General features: G+C 42.1%; 1 long non-coding RNA gene across 4 annotated transcripts in view; it reads right to left on the minus strand.

The window, feature by feature from the left end:
* Positions 1 to 12,820, minus strand: part of LOC141580565 (uncharacterized) — a 167,494-nt gene that overhangs the window by 30,547 nt on the left and 124,127 nt on the right. For 2 of the 4 annotated variants that reach the window (XR_012512807.1, XR_012512804.1), the window contains exons 3-5: positions 11,709 to 11,757; positions 10,047 to 10,289; positions 1,236 to 1,386 (exon numbers count right to left, since the gene is read on the minus strand). This is a non-coding gene — a long non-coding RNA (uncharacterized LOC141580565). The remainder of the gene's footprint in view (positions 1 to 1,235; positions 1,387 to 10,046; positions 10,290 to 11,708; positions 11,758 to 12,820) is intronic. The other 2 variants (XR_012512806.1, XR_012512805.1) reach the window with 2 other exon arrangements.

Here is a 12,820-nt window from a genome sequence, read left to right on the forward strand (position 1 = left end):
CCAGGCAGTACAAATGACTTTCCCAAGATTAGACAGTTAATTAGTGGCTGGGTCCATATTAAGTCTTACATTCTGACCATTTTGCAACGCTTCCCACTTTAATACAAATGATGTGTATAATCATTCTGCCAACCACCATTTGCAGAGTGTGATATTAGAGGAGAGAGCTGTGTGGGGACAGGTATCTGACTAGGGCTTGATGTTTCCTGTTTTTACTGTGCTAATTACCACAATTACTGTTACTATACCAAGAAGGGGTTTCTTAGAATAATCTTTATCCAGGGCCATGAAATATACATACTTTGGGAATCTGTATAAATATTGCTCTGCAATTCAATCAGTGAGGCTGAGCAATATCTGTGCCTTTCCATATCAGTATCGTTCGTTTCTTTGCCACAAGTAAAGATATGATAATTAGCAGATGCAATCAGATCCAAACCATAAAATGCAATTTTCAAACATTGCAGAAAACCAAATGTAGTAAAGTTTGCTACATTCTTATGAGCCAAACTGAACTGGAGAAGTAACAACACTATGGTTTCTGCTGACCTACTTATGATTTGACATTTAAAAGAAAAGTAAAAAGAGTAGGATGCTCTGAGCTCAGAAGTCAAGGAGACACCAGTCTTTGATTCGCAACGTGGGGAACTGGATTTTCAACTGACATTTGGATTTTCAACTGTCATTTGACTGCCTAATGGGTTGGGTAAAGACAGACTTGATTGGAATGGGCTTTCAGCTCTTTGTATGTGTCTGACATTTTTCATGAACACTGGAGCCTCAGTTCCCAATCTAGTTTGAATTGGTGTTCCCGGCTGGGCACAGTGGCTCAGGCCTGTAATCCCAGCACTTTCGGAGGCTAAGGCAGGCGAATCACAAGGTCAGGAGTTCGAGACCAGCCTGACCAATATGGTGAAACCCTGTCTCTACAAAAAATACAAAAATTAGCTGGGTATGGTGGCACATGCCTGTAATCCCAGCTACTCAGGAGGCTGAGGCAAAAGAATTCCTTGAATACAGGAGGTGGAGGTTGCAGTGAGCCGAGATCGTGCCACTGCACTCCAGCCTGGGTGACAGAACAAAACTGTCTCAAAAAAAAAAAAAAGAAAAAAGAAAAAGTAAGTGTTCCCATCTCTCAGTCAGTCATATCTATGATACAAGATATGTATGTTTCTTCTGCAAAATATAACTCAAAAATGTCATGTTTAGGTACAAATAAATACATATACACATACCTATCTATATACATACATTCAATTGAAAGCAAATAGCAACAGCCAGTCTTGAAACCAGCTTCTCTTTAGAGTGTGATTTCTGTGTTGACCACTGATTTGTGTTCTTAGGGACAGTCAGATGCCAGCAACTGGCCTCAGATGGCAAGTCAGCCTAAGGAAAAAAAAATATGATTCCTTATTCTTCAGCATGTGACATTTGAAGAGACTGATGTCTAATGAAGTTTTCTTTTCTAAGCTGCCCCATTAAAAGTGCCTATCAGCCAGTCAGTGTAGGTGCAAAATCCCAAAGAACTCTCAGGGATCTAGTTTGAGAGGCAACCACAGGAAGGGGCCAGCAGGACCACCCACCCACACTGTGATGGAAATAAGGGCCGGAGGACTGAAGTGCCTCTTGAACAGCCTGAATGAACCACCATCGGTGACTCTCCTAATTGTGTTTCTGCTAAACACTGGAGGGCCTCACTTTTCTCCTTTAATGTGGAGAAAGAGAGAGAAAAAAATCTGCCCTGTCAAAGCCACACAAGGGAGTTCTCTTAAAATAAACAGCTAAACTTAACCGCAGGCTTTTCTTCCCATGGAAATATTTTAAATGTATATAATGTTAGATGGCTGCTAAAAAAAATGACAAGTGTCTGTCTTCATTAAACTCCCCAAGAGTATGGATCTAATTGACAGCCTTTCCGAGGCCGGGAGGAGCTTCCACCTTCAAGGTTTCCATAGCAACGTGTCCCCATTGCTAGAGCTCTGCTGCTCACAGTCACCATTCACAGGGACCCACATTTTAGACACTCCTTTAAGTTATCCAGGAATTTCACTATCCCAAAGGGTAACAAATTCAATTTTCCAAGCAGGTAAAATTTCCCACTTTGGGGGCTAAGCTTCCACTTCCAATTTCTAAGAATTCTTTATTCAACTTGTGATTGAATGAAGATCAGTCTGATTTTTCGATTTATGCATTTCTTTCTTCCAGTCTGGCTCTGTAGCATACTTATTGTACACTTTAGGCTATAAGTCTTAAATTTGATGGCTATCTTTCATCTTCTTCCAAAGGAGTAACATTGCACCAGGACCTGTCCTCTTGGGAAGTAACCTTGCCATGCCTAGTCGTCAAAGTCACAACAAACTCCAGGTTCACCAGTCCTCAGGTAAGGTAGGGAGAGGCTAAAGGCAGGACTTCCACCGGAGTGCCTGGCCCATAGGCTTGTAGGGGCTGCATTCCAGCCCATTCTCCACTCACAGGTCAGTCTGAGGGGCTGTGTCAGCCCAGAATGATGTCCTATTCTAATGCCAAGGGAAGTGTGCAGACCCGACAATATGTAATGTACTCAGCGTACATTATTTCATTTAGTCTTCAGAGCCTGATGACAGACTTCTTATTAATCCTGAATTATATTGAGCAAAATCAAGGTTAAGTATTACACTCAGGGCCACACAGCTTGTAAATGGCAAAGTCAGGATTTCAAATGAAGTAGGCCAACTCTCATACTCGAGTTCTCCCCATCGCACTGGGCAATAGAGAAAAATATGCAGACTGTGAATGCCTTGACCTTTCCAAAGCGGAAGGCCTGCCGGACACAGAAAAAGTGGGCTCTGCTCTTCAAGCCATCCAATTAGAGGATTTTTTCTCACAGATTGCTACCTGCATAGGGCTCAGTGGCATTTAAATGTCGAGTGTCCCTTATATGTGTATGGCGCCACCTTCTGGGCCGTGGCGCACACAGGCGCCTCAGATTTCTCCAGTAAGAAGTGACAGCCACCCTGGTGGTTATTTTTATACAATGCTCTGTGTTCATTCAAACAAGATGGCCTGGATCTGCTAATGGATTCTTATCAGTTAATTGAATCAGCCTCTGCTCATTTACCTGGACACCTCTGATGGGGTCTACAAACAGCCCTTCACAATCAAGATCTTCCCGAAATCACAGGGAGGACTGGATGGCTTCCCTCACACTGTTGCCCAACCACAATGGGAAAGGAAAGTTCAGGTCTCATATTCCCATGTGGGAAAACAAACAGATAAACAAAAACTTGGAAGCACGGGGCAAGTGCCAGTTTGGGATTTGTTCAGTTTCATTCTGTTAATTGAAATATTTTCTTACAAGGACTTTGTATTCATTGCTTTAAGGAAGGAGTATTTTTAAATATTAGAGAAATATGTAGATCTGAATTCAGTGACTCAGTGAATTGGGGAGATTCACCAGTAAGTAACTGGTCCTCCAAAGTGACGGTGTGTAATCCTATGGCCAAGCAAAGGGCTGCTAATCACTGTGAGTGACAGTTCAGCTCCCTCCTTGTAATTCACACATAATTGACAGTGATGAGGTTAAAGGCAAAAGGGCTATAGTCACAGAGATCAGTGTCCAATGCTTTGATATATGACAGCTCAAATATAGCAGAGGAAAAGTTTTCTTTAAAAAAGATTTAAAAGGAACAAGCCAGAAGATTATTTACCCCACTCTCCTGGGAACATGGGCTTTGTCCAGACGTTCTTTCAAAAGTCCTATCTCCCCCACTTCTCCCAGGCAAGCAACCAAACCAGCAAGTCAAGAACATACTACAGGGTATGCTGTCTCCAGTTGGAAATCCCAGCCATCAACCACAGCCAAACAGAGAAAAGTATGGAAAGAGAAAGTACTTGCAGATGTAAAGCAAGAAAGCAAATAGAATTCTTTCATTATTCATTCTTTCAACAGATATTTATTTGGTTTTTACTCTGTGCCAGACACTGGGGATAGGGTAATAGGCCAAATATTTCCATGGGACATACATACCGGTCAGGAAAGACATAGTAAAACAGAAAATCTTTGTGTCAGATGCTCATATGGGTTCGTGGGAAATGAAATAAGGTAACGAGCAAAGGGTTTTCCTTTTATGTTGGGAGGCCTCAAAGGCCTGCTTGATGAGGTGATAGTTGACCAGAGGCTTGAAATGAGAAAGCCGGACACCATCCTATGCAAAGGGAGAGCAAGACTGCAAAAGACAGAGCTCATGCAAAGGCCCTGAGGTTCTCTCATGCCTGGCATCATTTGAGCCAAGCAAGGGGGCCAAGGGCTGAGGGAAGTGATCAATTATGTTGCCTGGGATCCCTAAGAGGCAGACTCTGAGAATGACATTATCATGCCAGCAGTTTAATTAGGGGGTACTCTCGGGGTCAATACATATAAAGAGAAAAGGAAGAAACAGGACTGAACAAAAGAAATTGGGCCATGATATAATTTCAACCGAGGACTCAGCTCCTCAGGGAACTCTCAAAGTAGGATGGCTCTTCAGGGTTGTTCTGATTTTCAGCAAACAGGCCAGACTCCATGCCCTTTCATTCACCATTTGCAGGATATATCTGGGATCTTCCTGGGGGCACAGCCTCAGAAGAAGCAGCTTTCTCCATCTGTGGGCAATTTTCACAGGGGCCTGATAGCCACAGGAAATAATTATTTCAGTCTTTAAGTGGGATTTGGGCCGCACATCAAAGCATCCACTACACCAAGGGGGGACATGTTGGCAGATAAGGACAGAAATACATCAAGTACCAGATTATTTCAAAATTCGAGATAGAGTTTGGGCGTATCATATGTAGTCATTGGAGAGCTTGAGGAGACATATTTTCAAAGGATTGTTATAGCTGTTGGTTTGAGACTAGACTGCATGGGTGGGGAGTGGGGGTAGAAGGTTAAGAATAATGACATCAATAGCACAGAACTTAAAGGAAACAAAAATTGCAAAAAAAAGAATAATTTTTCAATAAGGGCAGCAAAGTCACCACAGTGTGCCAAGTGTCATCGGGGAGCCCCTGCCAGCAGCACACAGATATGGGAAGAGAAAGCCAAGAGCAGACCTAGGCAGAGAAGACACAAGAACAGGACTCAGCCATTCACATCTGGAAAGACATAAAAACAAGTTGACTCTTTGATGCCGATGAATCAGAGTGTCAAACTTCTAAGGATGTTTGGGGCAAGAAAAATCAAGAGGAGTAGAGTCTTTGAGGGTTCTCAGGAGAGCTTACAAGGTAGATCATGGTGGTGTTCTGGAAAGGTGAAATTCATCAGAGAGTTGATAAAAGAGAATGGGACATCCTTATGACTTAGCAGTGCTTCTCAGATTTGAGATGCATCACAACCACCTGGGGAACTTAATACTAAACACAGAGGGCCAGGTACATTAACATAGGATAGGTTCAGTGTTTTGTACATTTACTGAGCTTTCCCGGTGCTGCTGACACCCACCAGAGTAAGAGAACGGCTGACGCCGAGGGTGCCGCCAAGTGCACCAGAACCCGATAGACTCCCTACCAGGGAAAGACCAGCCAGGAGTGCCATTCTCCTTTTGTTTCCATTCAAAATGGGTGTGCATTAGCATTTCTGCCCTCTACCTGAAGGTGGATCATTATTTACAAGATCCTGAGCCAAACTGGTGATCTCCTTGGTGAAAGGAGCAGATGAGAGAAGAGTTGCCAAGGCCCGGCAGCAGAGCGTTCATTGACACAACCCAGGGACGCAGGGATTACACTCAGGGAAGGGACAGCAAAGCTTATGTTCTGAAGCTTTTTAACAATTTATTGGGGCAAAAGTTAAATTAAATTAAATTAAATGGACCACAGATACCCCTCCAATCATGAAACTATTTTGGGGGCATGAAGTGAAAATTTCTCCTTATTCTTTGATAGAAAAATAAAGCTCAAACACCATGATTGCTAAGCAGAGGACTCACAGCAGATCATACAAGCTTTTCTCACATTTTACAATTGCAGCAACTTTAAAGAACTGGAAGCTGGGCAACAGCCCACTCATCGTACCCATTCCTATGAAAAAGTAACACTCCTACCTGGTGGTGCCATGGGTCTCAGGCTGCATAAATAAATGTTCCTGATAGGTTTCCAGTAATAGGAATGCACCTTGCTTTTTTAATTGACAAAGGTGGGCATGTATTAGTGAGGGCTCTCTGGAGAAACAGAACCAATAGGATATTTGTCTATATTAACAGGCCTGCAGATACCCAAAGATTCAACCAACTGTGAACCAAAAATATTCAGAAAAAAATAACAATAAAAATAACGATAAAATAGTACAGATGGAAAACAATAGCGTATAACAACTATTTATATAGCATTTATAGTGGATTAGGTATTATAGGTAATTGGAGGTGATTTAAAACATGCAGGAGGATGTGTGTAGGTTATATGAAAATAATACACCACTTTATATAAGGAACTTGAGCCCCACAGATTTTGGCATCAGAGGGGAATTCTGGAACCAAACCTACATAGATCCCAAGGATGACTCCGAGTGTGTGTGTGTGTGTGTGTGTGTGTAAAAAGAGGTTTATTATCACAAATAGGCTCACATGATTATAGAGGCAGAGTCCCCTAATCTTCTCTCTGCTAGGTGGAGACCCAGGAGAGCCCAAGGTGTAGTTTGAAGACAGAGTGGAATTTCAGTCTGAAGCTTAAGGCCTCAGCACCAGGAGCACTGAGAGCAGAAGATAGTTGTTCCAACTCAAGCACCAAACGTTTCTCTACTTTTTTGGCCTAATCAGGCCCTCAGTGGATTGGATCATGCCCATCACAGCAGTGGAGGCCATTTGCTTTTCTCTGTCCACCAATTCAAATGCTGATCTCTTCCAGAAACACCCTCACAGACACCTAGAAATAATGTTTAACCAGATATCTAGGTACTGCATTGGCCCATTCAAACTGACACATAAACCATAAAATAAACCATCACGGGGGGCTTCAAAAGTTTATAACTGATCTAATTTAATTTTCGGAAAACCTAAAGGGGAAAAGTTTTGACCCAATGGCTACATTGTGGAATCAAACTGGCACTGGTAAGTAAAGCTTGCAGAGAAGAAAGTGTTCACATTAACTTCAGAAATATATTAACCAATTATCCAGAAGGCTATGGGCTAAATTAAAGCAATGTTGCCTTGGAGACTATTTTGATAAGCAGGTAAAGAAACTATCCAGTACAGACCAAAATCAAGATGAACATAAACAGAAGACAAGGGTTTTTGCCAAGGGGTATAACTATAATGATTTTAAAACAAAAATATCATGCAAGAAAAAAAATTCAACAATTTAAGCCAAATTAAATGAGCAAAGAATGGGAAAGAATCAGGAATTACAGAAATAAGCTAAAAAGCAAGAGCTTCTAATATTTGATACAGGGGAGTATAAAATTATTGTGTTTTCATCACACCTGGCTGATTATATAAGAATCCTCATTAATGTGAAATAATCATTTTAATTCTTAAAAACAAGCATATTATGTTCCAACCTTTCCTATGAATTCTTTAAAAAGTACCACACAACAGAAGACAGACTAGAAGAAAGAAAGAACGTTAAATAAATGTGAGATGGCTTATGGGATGTAAAATGTATACCATGTGTAGAAAGAAAGAGCTGTCTAGGTACGGGGAGGTTGTGCTCCATAAAGAAGACATCCGAATAAATGCACAATACAAAGAAAATACCAAAGACAGCAGCAGTGGATAGAGGAGCCTAGCACAAAGTGCAACACCTCTGTAGAGACTCCTGCATTCATAGGCAGTACCTCCGCCACGCCAAATACTCAGAGATCCTTCAGTGTGCCCAAAGGAACTTCACCATGAACACATAAAGTGGTTTAAACAAAACACTTCCCATGGATCAGCTACCCAGTCCTTACTTTACACTTCCAAGCAAGGTCACATGCTGGTTAGTATAGAAACAGGACTCTAACCCAACCAGTCTTCTGATAAAGCCACACTTTTAACTTTCATGCTATACTGCGTAGTATAGTGCAGAAAAAAGTACAGTAACTGTAAAGTTATAACTAAAATAATTTTTAAAATAGCAAAATATGTTGGATCCTGATATAGCAAACCTTATTTGTAAAACTAGAGCATTAGATGATTCTACAAAATTTAAAGAAAACATCAAAAATGATGGTTCTAAGCATTCCACTTAAAAATATTAGGGAAAAATAACACAGAATTATAACATAAACAAAAGTAAACATAAATGAAAAGCAAGAGAAGAAATCACAATGGGGTACAATCTGCTCTGCTGCTTAGCCTTGGAACCCTAAGGTCTCTCTGGGCTTTTCTTCAATACAGGAACCTAACTGCCAAGAAAGGGACAGTGGGAGCTGCCTGCATTTGTAGCATGACAGTCTGACAGTTACTGGGTGGAGAGGTGGATGCTGGACTCTGCCAATCCCAGACTCTGAACAGAAGAGTAGCAGGAGACATGAATAGCAGGCAATCATTTTTCTCAGCTCTTACAAAATGTAGAGAAATAAAGACCCCCAAATTAGATTTTCAGTCAAGTTTCTGAGTTGTAGACAGTGGGAAGCTTTTTCTGGAATTAAAAAAAAAATTATCTACTCTTTGGAAAGGCAGGGACAACAGGCACTAGGTGAAACTTTCAGGATTATCACGCAAAACCACAGTGGTTCCAGTACATACGTTGCTGCTGCGGGAATCTACAACCATGTTGCATCTGACCACATTCCCACCACAAAGTGGGTGTCACAGAGCCTGCCTGGCCTCCCAGATGGCTAGCATCTAACTGGTAGAATCTAAGCCGTACACTTGTACCCTGGCAGCAAGGAAGTCTGGAACAGTGAGAGATTGGTGGTGGTGGTTTCAAGACTCTTGTGTTGGAAACGCAGGATTTACAAAACAGGTAATTGTCTAACAGGGAGGGGAGTACAAAAGATTTAGCGCACCATGAATAACTAACGTCAATGTCGGTGGCTGCAGGCAAGTCACCTCAGTCTCCTGTCCCATAAAAAGAAGGATGAAATCATAACTTCTTTTAGGTGCTGTAAGAATTAAATTTAAAAAACGTATGCACATCACAGAGGCTGGCACATAATTCCCCCTAAGCGTCAATTCACAAAGATACCTGCTTAAATATGTAGGTAAGACTGTTTGCTACATCCTGAATATGTTCCCATCACAAGGATGCTGAATTTGAAAATGTGGATTCATATCCCGTTCTGGTGTGGGACCAAATAATTACCAAAATATTTGCAGCATGTCTGTCTCAAAAATCAAAATATCCAACTAGTGACTCAAGAAAACACCAGGAGCTGAGTGAGAAGCCGAATCTCCTCTCCTTTAAGAGCAGGAAGACAGTATGAAGCCAAACCTCTTTTCCTTTGAAGAGCAAGAAGACAGTGTGCTGAGATGCTCCATAGTTAGCTCATGTCTGGTAAAGACACCAGAACAGCACCGTGACAGCAATGACAAAGACCCAAGCAGTCAGCCTGTGCTGAGACTGTCTGTCTGCCAAGCACATAGGCACTTTTTTTTTTTTTAGACAAAGTTTCACTCTTGTTGTCCAGGCTAGGGTGCAATGGCATGATCTCAGGTCTGCAACCTTCACCTCCCGGGTTCAAGCAATTCTTCTGCCTCTGCCTCTCAAGTAGCTGAGATTACAGGTATGCACCATCACTCCCAGCTAATTCTGTATTTTTAGTAGAGATGGGGTTTCTCCCTGTTGGTCATGCTGGTCTCGAACTCCCAACCTCAAGTGATCCACCTGCTTTAGCTTCTCAAAGTGCTGGGATTACAGGTATAAGCCACCACACCTGGCCTACATTTTTAACAATATTACAATTTTGTGGCACCAATCATATGGAGTGGGCATTATGGTTCCTCCTTTGACAGATAAAAAGAGAACCACTAAGCAGAGGCTCATCACACTTGAGGATCACCCAAATGAATTCATTTAAGTCATGCTGTGGTCAACTTGCCCCCAAGCCTCTCTTTTTCTCCAGGTCCTGGGCTCCTGGCCCAGCTCATGCCTTTCTATGGTTGGACTGTTCCTACCTTTGCCTTGTCCACGTTCTACTTGTGGCTTGGCAGGGCCTGTGTGCCAGCCCATTCCTTCAGCTCCCGCTTCTTCAAAACTCCACTCGTATTCATTTTTCTGTTTGTCAATGTTGGTGTGAGCATGATATAGTGAGCCTGCCCCTTCCTTGAAGTTGATCTCAGTCACCCTTCTTTTCTGAGTTCCATCAGGGCTCCACCTTTGGCCTGGACCCTGGATGCAGGGACACCCTTAGCTGGCCGCTGACAAAAAAAAAAAAAAAAAAAAAAAAAAAAAAAAAAAAAAAACGATGGATTAAAACATAAAAAGGGCAAAGTCCCCAGGTGTTCTTCTGATTCCAGGGCATCTGCATGTAAAACAGTTAAGGACACTGAGTGGAACCTGTTGGTGCCTTTCCAGGTTCAATCACTCCCCTACCAGGCAAATGTTCAGTGCTTTTTCTCCTTGTGATTTCCACCTTATTAGGACTGTTGTGATAGCAGTCTGTGCTTCAGATCATTAGCTACTTGCTCTTTAAACGGAATCCATTAGCTAAATATAACCAGGAGCCTTTGGTAGTTTGCACTAATTGTGTTGAGTTGCTTTGTTAAGGTAAATAACAGAAGAAACTATCAGTGTATAAATATGAAAGCCGTAATTTTCCTGCTTGCCCCAGACAGGAAGTGCTTTGGGCATTGTCTAACAGGCTTATTCAGTTTTCAGATAAATGGGATGATTGATCAGGGGGTCCTGCTCCAATCAGAAGCCCACAGCTGGGCAGCATTCAATCACACCCTCCCCTCCTGTTGAGCAATGAGGAGCCGGGCTTCATCAGTGCACACATTTCAAGTTGAGAATCCAGCCACATGCTTCTCCTGAGTGAGGCCATGCAGTAGGAGACTGGTCTGACTGTCACAGCTCTACCCGGTACTGGAAAAGCCCAGACCCCATAGAAAAGGAAAGGGACATAGGTCCTCAGCTCTCAGCTCTTCCGTGAAGGGCAACAACTGAAGAATTGCCTGGGAGAGCTCTCTTTTCACCGGACCAGTGGTTTTTCAACCTCCTTTGAGCCATAGAATCATGGGGTGTCAGGAACTCATAAATGAAAGAGCAGAATGTAAAGAGACAAACTGCACAGGGCGAGGTGTGGGTGCCACATCAATCTATAGGTCTTCTCCACTTTGTCACTGAGTAGACTCCACAGGGCAACCAGTTTAAAAACTAGCATTTCATCCAATAGTTTGTGTGAAAAGAGAAAATTAGAGTCAAGCTTTTCCCAAATTTACACAGAGGTCAAAAACTGTGACACTACACAGCCCATCAAATATTTTGCCAGTTTATTTCACTGGCCTCATATTTCACACATACGCAGTGTCTCAGGAAGCAATGACTTAGGTTGGTGCACAAGTAAATGGGATTTTTGCCATTGAAAGTAATGGCAAAAACCTTTACTTGTGCACCAACCTAATACTTAGCTGGTTTATGTTCAGTCACAATGCAATCAGATCAGTCTTGTATTACTGATTTGCACTGTACCTGTTTAGATCAGTTACATTTTCTATCTGTCCCTGCATCCTGTGGGAATAAGAACAGACCCTATGTCTCCCTCAGAGCCTCCTCTCCATCCAACTTGCAAAACTGTCTCTTGATTTCTGGAACCTCTATATGTCTTGTGAACTCACCCTGCTTCAGTTTGGCCCACGATTGCTGAATAACTCCTCTTTTCCAAATCTGCAATAGATATAAGGATATAAGAGATACTAAGGTGCTGTGAGAATTTTTGGTTTTTGTTTTTGAGATGGAGTCTCACTCTATTGCCCAGGCTGGAGTGCAGTGGCATGATCTCCTCACTGCAACCTCCACCTCCTGGATTCGAGCCATCCTCCTATGTCAGCCTCTCAAGTAGGAGTTATTACCGGCATGTGCCACTACACCCAGCTAATTTTTTGTATTTTTAGTAGAGACTGAGTTTCACCATGTTGGCCAGTCTGGTCTCGAACTTCTGATCTCAAGTGGTCTGCCCACCTTAGCCTCCCAAAGTGCTGGCATTACAGGCATGAGCCAATGTGCCTGGCCCACTGTGAGAATTTGAAGAGTCGCTTTACATGGGCAGAAAAATGAGTGAGAAAGCCACATCCTGTGTCCCGCCAGAGGCTAGCATTGTACCTAAAGCAGACTGTGGGCCTTCCTGAGCACTTCATTCTCAGTAGATTACACTAACAAATTAATTTTTTTTTACTAGACTCGACATGGTTTGTCATTATGTAAGAAAAATTGTGTAATTTTTAGAGACACATACAAAAGGAAATGGGGTGAAGTGATATGATATCTGGAATTCACTTTAAAATATTTCAGCCACAGGAAAAAACATCAAGGGATACATTAAGTAAATGTGAGCAAATCTTGATAATTGTTAGATCTTGGAGATGGATAGGGAGGGATCCTTTTTAAATTTTTAATTTCTTTTTAAATATAAAATTTTAAAATCTTCCTTCAATGACTACATGTGTATACCCAAGCAATTCTTGGAAAGGTTAATCTCACCTTTAGAAGTGAAGACTGAATAATCTGAAATGCACATGGGCAAAATACTTTGTGAAATGCTCGTGAACATTTGTGCCTCTGAAAACTCAAATGGTTTTGAGGTGGATTTCAGACCAGGCAACCAGTGTGTGGTGAAGAGACCAATGTGATAAAGCAGCATTTCCCTAAAGCTCTTCTGCACATCAGACTAGTACATGACATTGGGACCAAGCAAGAAATGGTCCCAGTGTTGTGTACGCTTAAGAAACAG

The sequence above is a fragment of the Saimiri boliviensis genome, chromosome 12, assembly GCF_048565385.1.
Source record: "Saimiri boliviensis isolate mSaiBol1 chromosome 12, mSaiBol1.pri, whole genome shotgun sequence".
Lineage (NCBI taxonomy): Eukaryota > Metazoa > Chordata > Mammalia > Primates > Cebidae > Saimiri > Saimiri boliviensis.